We start from the raw sequence: 9,907 nt of genomic DNA, 5'->3' as shown, positions 1-9,907 counted from the left end.
AAATCTCAGCTTCCCCTCCCTCCTCAGCCTTGGATTCAGTAGGATCTTTTTGTCCTTTTCTGCCAGCAGATTTTGTCTTATTCATGTTACTCCTCTCACATTTTGGGTCCCACTTGGGGATCGATAGGTGCAACTGAGAACGTTGATTTTGGACAAAATTATCAGATGACTCCTGTCTAAGATAAAGTATTACAAAAATCAACAATTTAGATGTGGCTACTGAGATTTGCACTATCATGTTTTAATAATTGCACTAACTCACTTTGTATTTTCTTTTTCAAAGTAAAAGTTTTTGAAAATTCTGAGGACCTTTTCCAGTTAGTTATATAGTTAAAGACAAGGTGTGTTGGTGAAATTATCAAAATGTGGTAGTGCAAATAGCAGGGGTCATTCTTGGCAGAAATCTAAATGACCCTTGATCAAAGAGCTTACATCATTTGATCATGCCATCTTGAAGTTGTTTTTAGACCGTTGATTTCTGAATACTTCAATCTACGACTGAGATCTCTGTTCGGCATCTGACCTGTACCCATTGGGCTGCCAACGATCATGATCTTCTTAATCGGATCATTCTAGCCTCGTTTAGGGTTTTACCAAGAAAGATAAACTGTTGATTTTGTAGTCTTATATCTTAGGGTTGGCACCCCGGACAAAGATTGTGTGGGTTCCCCTAGGATGTTCTACATTTTTATTTTTTAACTCTCTCTCTCTCTCTCTCTCTCTCTCTCTCAGGTCTGAGCCACCCTCTTCTCTATTTCACCCACCTTAATTCAGACATTTATTTAGTTTAGCTATGAAGAGTATGATGTACATTTGATTTTTAGAGAGATATGAAAATCCAAGTTGCTTAAGGTTGGTCTATTTTTGTTGCTGCACCATAAGGCACTGTTTGGATTGCTGGAATTTTCTAGAAAAGTTTGGAAAGGAAAAATATTTATAAAATTTCTTACTTTTTAAACAAGAAAAAGATAAACTTGAACCAACCCTATTCAATTTCTATTTACAAAGACCTTCAATTTTTGATGAAATTACTCTAAATTAATCTTTATTATATCAATTCCCTCTAAATTGTGGAAAGAAAAAAACTTCCTAAGATTTTTTATTTTTTTTTCATCAGAAATGTTTTTGTTGCGATACAAGCAGGGGCCTAAAGGAAAGAGGAAATATTACCTAAATCTACTTAATATTGAAATTAATTTCCATATCTGATCCCTGAAAAAGGAAGGAAATAAAGAATTTGGGTTTTAATATTGAATAAAATATTGAATTTGGGTTTTGTACCAGATTTCGACCGAAATTTCGAAATTTCAGGGTCCGAAACCGAAATTTTAAACCTTGACTAAAACCAATGCTTTTAGTATCTTGGAGGAACCTTAAACAAGGGCTATGATCATCCCATCAAGGTGCGGGCAGCTAAGGGCAATGGACTGCATCAAAGATTCCAGTCATGTCCACGAGGCAACATGCTGGTCTATTCAGTGGCTGTCGATTTGAATCGCTTTTATGGGGATTTGAGCTATTTATTTTGTCATTTAGTGTACGTGGCACCATTGAATGATGCCCGTTTTTTTTTTTTTTTTTCACAAAACGAACTCCCGTTTTCCTAGCAGTGCCCGTATTTATTGCTTTTCACGATGATAATGCTAGTGACCAGCCAGATTAATCCCACATCGGAGAGAAACTAAATTGACAAGAGAAATTATATGATGCCCGCCGTCAAAATGTAAAGGGCGGAAGGAGACAAAACCTACTGCGTTGGTTTTAGAACCAAGGAAAAGTAAAAAACTGTGCTTTCCCTTGGATTAAAAATCAAATGAGAGAGGGTTTGTCTCTTTCCGCCCTTTATTTTGACGGTCGGGCATCATATAATTTCTCAATTGACAATACCATTTTATATTCAGTGGTGAACGTATACTCACAACGAGCTAAGCGGTGAGAGCACTAATGTAATATCAGGGCCAGTGGTTTCGAGTCCTTGATGATTGATTCTTTTAATAGGGCTGAACCTTGGTTTCAGAAGGGAAATTTTATTGTTGTTCTCCCTTTCTTTCGTCGATTAGCATTCTTATTCATGTTGCTTCTCTGATATTTGGGGTCCCAGTTGGGGATGCATATGTGCAATTGAGAACGTTGATTATGTACAAAATTACGACATGACTCCTTCCTAGACCAGGCAAACGCGACCCGTGCCCGCTGGTTGACCGACCCACCCACAAATTTGCACGCACGGGTCTGAGTTTTAGTGACCCGTCAAAACTGACCCGCGGGTGACCCAACCCGCAAAAACACAGGTCGGGTCGAGTCAACCCGCGGGCACCCGCGGGTCATTTGGCTTTTTTAAGGGTGGTGATTTTGTCATGCTAATCTAGTTAGATGGCTTTTTTTTTTCTAATGCAAAGTATGGTGATTTTGTCATGCTAATCTATTTTTTAAGGGTTTGATGCCTGAATAGGTAATGGCTGGCACCATAGAATATAAATAGGTTGTGGCTGGCACCATAGGTTGATCCCAACCCTCTGATCTGAATGCTAGAGGGTTGATCACTTGATCCTAACCCTCTATAGATCGGAGGGTTAGGATCAACCTATTGAAATGATAACATTTCCCAAAATAAATGACTGTTTGAATTTGCAGGTGACCCGCGGTTGACCCAGCCCACCCGCGGGCCACGCGGGTCACCTAAATTCTGACCCGCAAAAATGCGGGTCATTTCCTGACCCGACCGTGTGACCCGCACCCGCATCACCCGCGGGTTGACCCGGCCCACCCGTTTGCCAGGTCTACTCCTTCCTAAGATTTATAACAAAAATCTACAATTTAGATTTCGGTACTGATATTTCCAGTATTATGTTTTGATAATTGCACTATCTCACTTCGTATTTTCTTTTTCCATTTGGCTTTGAGAGCTTGTTTTGGAAATTCTGGTAACCTTTTGGAGCTAGTTAAATAGTAAGAGACAAGGTGCTTTGGTGCAATTATCAAAACGTGGTAGTGCAAATAGGAGGAGCCATTCTTGCCAGGAATCTAAATGACCCTTGATAAATCAAAGAGCTTACATCGTTTTATCAAGGCATCTTAGAGTTGTTTTTAGACCGTTGATTTCTGAATACCTCAATCTTTGACTGAGATCTCTGCTCGGCATCTGACCTGGACCCACTGGGCTGCCTCTTGATGGCAGATCAGATCAACGATCATGATCACCAAGCACATATGCCTAGTGATCCACTTGCACACCTATATCATAAAGAAGTCACTTTTATACTCCTTAAAAGAGTGTTATTGGGCCCCACTTCGAAAAACAAATAATAAGGCTGGCTAAATGACATATATAGATCATCTTAATAGGATGATTCTAGACTTCGATCCATCAAGCCTCGCTTAGGGTTTTACCAAGAAAGATAAACCTTTTGACTTTTGAACTCTTATATCTTACTGTTGGCACCCAGGACGAAGATTTTGTGGGGTTCCTCCATGATGTCTACATGTTCAACGGTCTTGATCTTACATGAATGCCATACCCACTATCGAGTGTAAAAGTACTTTCTCTAAAACTGCCTTTTTTGTACAAGAATCTCACTATCAACCATCCAATTAGGGGAATCAATGGACGGTCCGATGAACTAGGGGTCCAACTCAACTTGAACCCGACCCAAGGAACCATTTACTCAACTCGAACCCAAACCGACCCAAGTTCCAACCCGTTGAGGTTCAGCCCGACCCAACCAAAGGAACCCTTTTTTCCAACCTGAACCTGCCCGGACCCAACTCGAGTTTTTAGCTTACTATAAATAAAAAATAAATAGAAATGGGTTTCACTCTGATCGGGTTGCCCAAACCCTCAAGCTGAACCCGACCCGAACTCAACCCGGGTTAGGAAAACCCATCCCGACCCTGGCCCGAAAGACTCCCAAGCAGACCCAACTTTTTTTCGAGTTGTACCCCTACAATGGACCATTCGAATCCGAACTTAAAGGGGCTGTTTGGATATGTGAATTTTAGAATACAGGTTTTAGTTTGAAAGCAGCGTAAAAGAGAGGCGAGGAATCAGAAAACGACGGACGGTCTCCTTCTTTAAAATCTTGGATATAAATTGTTTTCTTGGATTTTAAGTAAGAAAACCAGCTTTTAGAAATCTCTCCCCCATCCTAAAATTTCTACAACCTGAAAACACCTGGCAATCTCCTACTCTCTCGCTCGACAGAAAGAGGGCGAGAAATTATAAACGACGGACGGTCTTATTCTTCTCTCGTCTCCCATTCATGATTTTGAGGAAATCCAGGATTTTAAAATCCTTGTATCCAAATAGCCCCAAACAGACTAGATTTTGGCACATTTACCAGGATCCATGGACAAATCTCGGGACCTTTACGTAGGATCTGAAATTATTGTCAATCTGATCCATACAACCAACAAAAGCACGCAGGACGGTCCGAAATCCTATTTTATTATACTAATTTATGAAAATACCCTCTATTTTCTATAACTGTAAGTGTTATTTTAGGGGCATTTTAGTAAAAATAAGTCATGTATTTCTTAGAATGATTCCTTCTTCTTCTTTTTTTCATTCATATCTTTCTCTCTCTTAGTCACCTTCTTCTCTAACCATTTGAACCTAAGTCCATAGCCCACTTGGGACTCACTCTCGTCGCAACCAGTCATGTTTGCACTTGCCCTGCGAATTAATTTTTAACTATGTAAAATGTAAGTAGGACCTATTAGGATGCTTTGACTTGAAATGGATGGAGACCAAGAACATAGGAAGTAGGATCAGAACACTCCCAATCTGATGGAGAATATATTTGAATGGATCATGACTAAGACATAGGTAGATCCGATCTGAAGTGGATCGGTTGACACACCTACATCCTATTAGTCCAATAAAAAAGGCCACTAATATTAGCACTACCATGTTTTGATAATTGCACAGATTCAGCTTGTCATTTCTTTTAAATAATCTTTTACAGCTGTTTAAATAATAAAAGACAAAACGGGTTGGTGCAATTGTAAAAAAATAGGGCCAATATCAACAAAATAAATTAAGGGGAGTGATAAATTGACCCCCATATATCTTAAATCGACCCCCTACATGTCTTTCTCTCTCCTCTTTCTCTCACTAACCCAGAGGAGAGAGAAAGACACATAGGGCGTCGATTTAAGATATTTGGGGGTCGATTTATCACTGCCCTAAATTAATTGTCTTTTAGGAAATTAACCAACGGTTCAATTTAATCCGCAAATGTCAATCGATTCCGGCGGTTAGGATTGCCTGAACAGTCTACATTGAAGACCCACCAACGGGGGCCCACCGAAGACTGGTCCCATTACATAGAGGTCCCATGTGTAGGGTAGAGACTGTGATGGCTACCAAAACCCAGACAAAACCCTCCATATTACAATTGTTCACCAAAACAAGAAGGGTTTTGCTAGCGTCCATCGCAGAAGGCATTTTACGGATGGTCTGTTGAATTTTACAGTAGTCACCTCGTGAATGAAGACAAAACATGCTGAAAAGTGGCTCACTTTTCAGATGTATGGAAGGAGGTGCGCTTGAAAAGAGACCAAAGGGTTGAGAGAGTGTCTGTCTATTGAGCAAGGAACAAGTTGGGTGACTAGTTCTGTTCCAGATGCAACTTAAGTACTGCAATTATCAATCTGTTTGCAGATCTTGTGGGAAATGCAGGTCAGTAAGGGATTGTGAATGAGTGGCATCTTCAACTGGCCATAGATCTGAGCCTGGGAAGTTTAACAGTACTGTTGTTTGATCTTTTTATAAGGCCTTCAAATGTGTAACCCGGGGTGAGTTGCTGATTGTGGTCGGCGAGGCTCCCTCACCTGTCCTATGCGAGAGGATGCTAAAGGTAGTTGCTTTCTTGGTCTAGGTGAGAGAGATGGGGGATACCTATGGTGATTCGATATTATGTACGCAAACCTAGATCAAACCACAAATGCAACATAAAAAATAAAGCAGAAATACAGAACAAAATAAGATCCATGTAGTTCGCCCATGTGCCTAACTCTACCGAGGTGGGAATATTTCCACTACCTTTGAGATTAAGGTTGCATTTTTTTTTTTTCCGCCTCATCAGTCAAAATCCGAAACTATTAGGGGCAATTTAGATACGCAGATTTTAGAATTCAGGTTTCTAGTTTGAAAACAATGTAAAAGATGGTTCATGATCAAGCTGCTATATGATGTCTTGACAGCCTTTCTTGGATTTTAAGTAAGAAAACCAGGTTTCAGAAACCTCTCCCCCATCCTGAGATTCCTAAAACCTGGTCTTCTACTATTCTTACTTAAAATCCAAGAAACGCTGCCAAGACAGCATACAACAGCTTGATTGTGAACCCCTTTTGAGTTGTAGAAAGAATATCAAGATAATAAGCATGCAGGAAAAAGCAAGCGTCGAAACCTCTCTCCCATCTTGAGATTCCTAAAACCTGGTCTTCTACTCTTCTAATCCAAGAAATGCTGCTAGGACAACATACATCAGCTTGATTGCGAACCCTCTTTTGCACTGTTTTCAAACTAAAAACCTGGATTCTAAAATCCGCATATCCAAACGGCCCCTAACTGTTTCACATAACCAAGCTCCTCAAAAAAACTAAACGTCTGGTTCATATCGGAAGTACCACCTATAACAGGGTAAACCTATTGGGGTAGGGCTCTGCATTTGAACTCCAAGCTGGAGCTGCTACGCCTGATGAACCCCAGCTGGCCAGCCAGGGAATAGTCCCAGACTCCTCTACTTGGGATAGTACTTCAATTCCTCTAATTACTCAGCCAATAAAATACCATACATACCTCAATGATTTTCAAATCCGGTGTAGGTTCTTGAAGGATGGTTACAAAGGGAGTGAAGTCTGGAGCAAAGGATAAAGATGTGGCCAGTCGAAAACAAGTAGGTGTTGATCTCGATGTCGCTGGTAGATGCTTCTTGGGTAGTGATATGTTGAAATGGTGTCCGGGTCTACTGGATATCACAGGTGGATTTGACAATGGGATCTATTCCACCATTTCAATCTAGGGTTGTTTTGGTGACTAGAGTGGCTTTGATCATTTCAGATTCCTTGCCTTTGGAGATGCCTGACTATGCCAGCTTTTAAGCACCCTTTTTTACATTTTTTTTCTTAATAACTGTAGACACCCCATTTTGACCGAACCCCGATAACTTTGTTTTGAATAAAACCTTAGCAAACTTGTGTTCTAGGGTCCCAAATATGTTTTAGGGTAGGTTAGGGTCCCGTGTAGGTCTCCGCAAATTTTCGTCTAAATCCATTGTGTTTTGCCCAAAGAGCGAGTATAGTAAGCAGTATAGTGTGCGTATATTGCTGATGGCATCTCTTTCATATAAAGTAAAGAGGAGTGAATTATCCGGTCCAGGGTAGTCTAAGAGAAGAAAAAAAAGCTATTGTGTCATGTAATTTTGCTTCCCCCTTTCATTTTACTTGGACCACCCACCCATGCAAAAGAGTAGTCATAAATTACACTAGTTGGGAGGCTGTCCAAAGATAAATAAAGGAGAGTCAAAGATGTCATCCACCTTAAGACCATTTTCTCCACCCGAGCCACCCCTCTACAGTGTAAAAGAGAGTCATAAATACATTGGTAGGGGCTGTCCAGGGCAATTTAAGGTGGGCGAAAATTTCATCTCCCTTATAAGTTCCACCAAATTAGGGTTGGAGAAGAGGGGGCTCTTCATTTTTCTTCTCCAAGAGGAGAGCCTCATTGACAGCCGCAAGAGGGGAGATAGGGGAGAGCAAGAAAATGGGTCTTCATCATTTTTTTCTCTCCCAACAAGGAATCCCTATTTGCAGCTAATAGAGAGAGAGAGAGAGAGAGAGAGAGAGAGAGAGAGAGACGACTCCGATCATCTTCTCTGGCGGTCCCGCCGGAGATCTAACCTCCATCTTCTCCCAAACCCTCCTCCATTGCAACCTCCACTCCAAGACCTCTCCACCATTTCTGCTGCTCCATCAGCCATCTCACCCACACCTAGCAAGACCCAAACCCAACTCCGGTTACCTTCTCCGGTCGGATTCTCACCGGAATCCGACCATCCACCATTAACCCTGGCCGGCAACCTTCATTAAACCCCTTTCTCAAACCCCACCATCAACATCCTTCAAATCAACCACCACTAAACCCAACATTCTTTCCACCCAAACCCATTTCATTTCCACCCAAACCCATTTCATTTCCACCTATTTCTTCGCCCAAAACCACCTCTACTTCCCATCAGCCACCTCCACCACCGACTATTTCTTCACCCCAAAACCCATTTCCACCACCACCAACCATTTTCGCCACCTTCACAGCCATTTTCTCCGGGTATCTCACCCAAATCCGGCCGACGACCACCTTCGCCCCATAATCCCCATCTCAGCCACCAATTTCACCATCAAACCCTCTTCTCACTTCACAAAAATCCCCATTATCCCCTTCATCAGCCTCCACTTCTCTTATTTTAGAACCCAAAAACCCCTTTTCCTCAGACTACTCTTTCTTCTCCGTCGGTCTCGCCGGAGATCCGACCCTTTACCCCTTTCCTCCATTCTCCGGCAAGCTTGTTTTCTTCGGTTGATCTCAGGTGGGGGTCCGGCTAGTTATCATGCTCAGCTCATTGCAGTGGCCGCAAATTGCTTGCAAAAGTGAAGCAACTTCCTCTTTAAGCAATTTCGTTGAAAAGGTAATTTTTCAGGCACAAATCACTCATTTATGGTTGATATGTGTAGATATTTCTGTTTGGATCAGACACATGATTCTGAAAGGATTACAATAGTGTTTGTTTTGAAAATCCTATGTTTGAATCTAGGGAGTTCACCTTATTTCAAATGGATCTATATTATTTCCTGTGTTATAAGTAGAAATTGTGCAAGATCTCACAGGTAATATTGCTGTTCAAAATCTTTAATCGTATGAGGAACGCATGAAGTATAATATTTGATAAAATCTGAGATGTTGTTTTCTAGGCCTTGGTGAATTCTTCGTGTAGAAAATCGACAGTAGCATTGTAAGATTTGGATTTATGGCATTATAAAGCTTTGTGTGGATTGTTGACTGTCTCATTGTGCTTAAGAGACAATGCAAAGCAACAAGCATATGTATAGGCCGGCTCTTGAGTAATCTAATACTTTGTCCTTGAGCGAATATTTTTAGAAACGATGTTTTGAGTGTCAGAACTGAGCCCGAACTTTCAGTTAAAACACTAATATGTCTTTTAATGGCGATGGATCGGAAGAGGCCATTTTCTGGCCACTTCTAGGCAGATCCAAACGAAGTGGTCAACTAAGAGAATGTCTCTTATGCTGAGATCTACAATTTTGATTAGTAGAGTTTTTTATGGTTTTGATGTTTGAGGGGTCCAAAAGTCAGTGCAAAGTTGCATTTTTCACACTATATGTCATAATTGTGCTATTTTTTGAAAATCACCTACAACTTGAGCTCTATTCAATTTTAATGATTGTTTTGGATGTTTTGAGCTTGGTAGCAAGTTTCAAACCATATATGGAATCATTTTCATGAAGTATTTGGCATTTGTTTACCCTTTTTGGTGAAAATTACATGTTGGGTGGAAATTTCATCTTTCTTTTTTTTTTAGATTGTGTTGAGCCTATATTGATTCTAATGCTTGTATTGGGATATGATGAGCATGCTAGCAAGTCGCAAATCATATGTTGATCGATTTTTACGATTTAATTTATATTTTAGAGCCTTATTTGCGAAAATTGCCTATTATGTTGAGTGCTTTCAATATTTTTTTTTTTATGCTAAATGAGTGGAACCCGTGCTATATGTCAACCTAGACATCTAAACTTCTAGGATCACTTCCAAATCATGTCCAGACCTTCCAAATTCCATGAGTCTCATTTTAGGGGACACACTTTGTCTCATTAGAATGTTTTCCTT

This window comes from Tasmannia lanceolata, unplaced genomic scaffold (genome assembly GCF_043159265.1).
Source record: "Tasmannia lanceolata isolate RefF3 unplaced genomic scaffold, GAP_Taslan_0.1 ptg000023l, whole genome shotgun sequence".
Lineage (NCBI taxonomy): Eukaryota > Viridiplantae > Streptophyta > Magnoliopsida > Canellales > Winteraceae > Tasmannia > Tasmannia lanceolata.
This window is presented reverse-complemented; position numbering follows the sequence as displayed.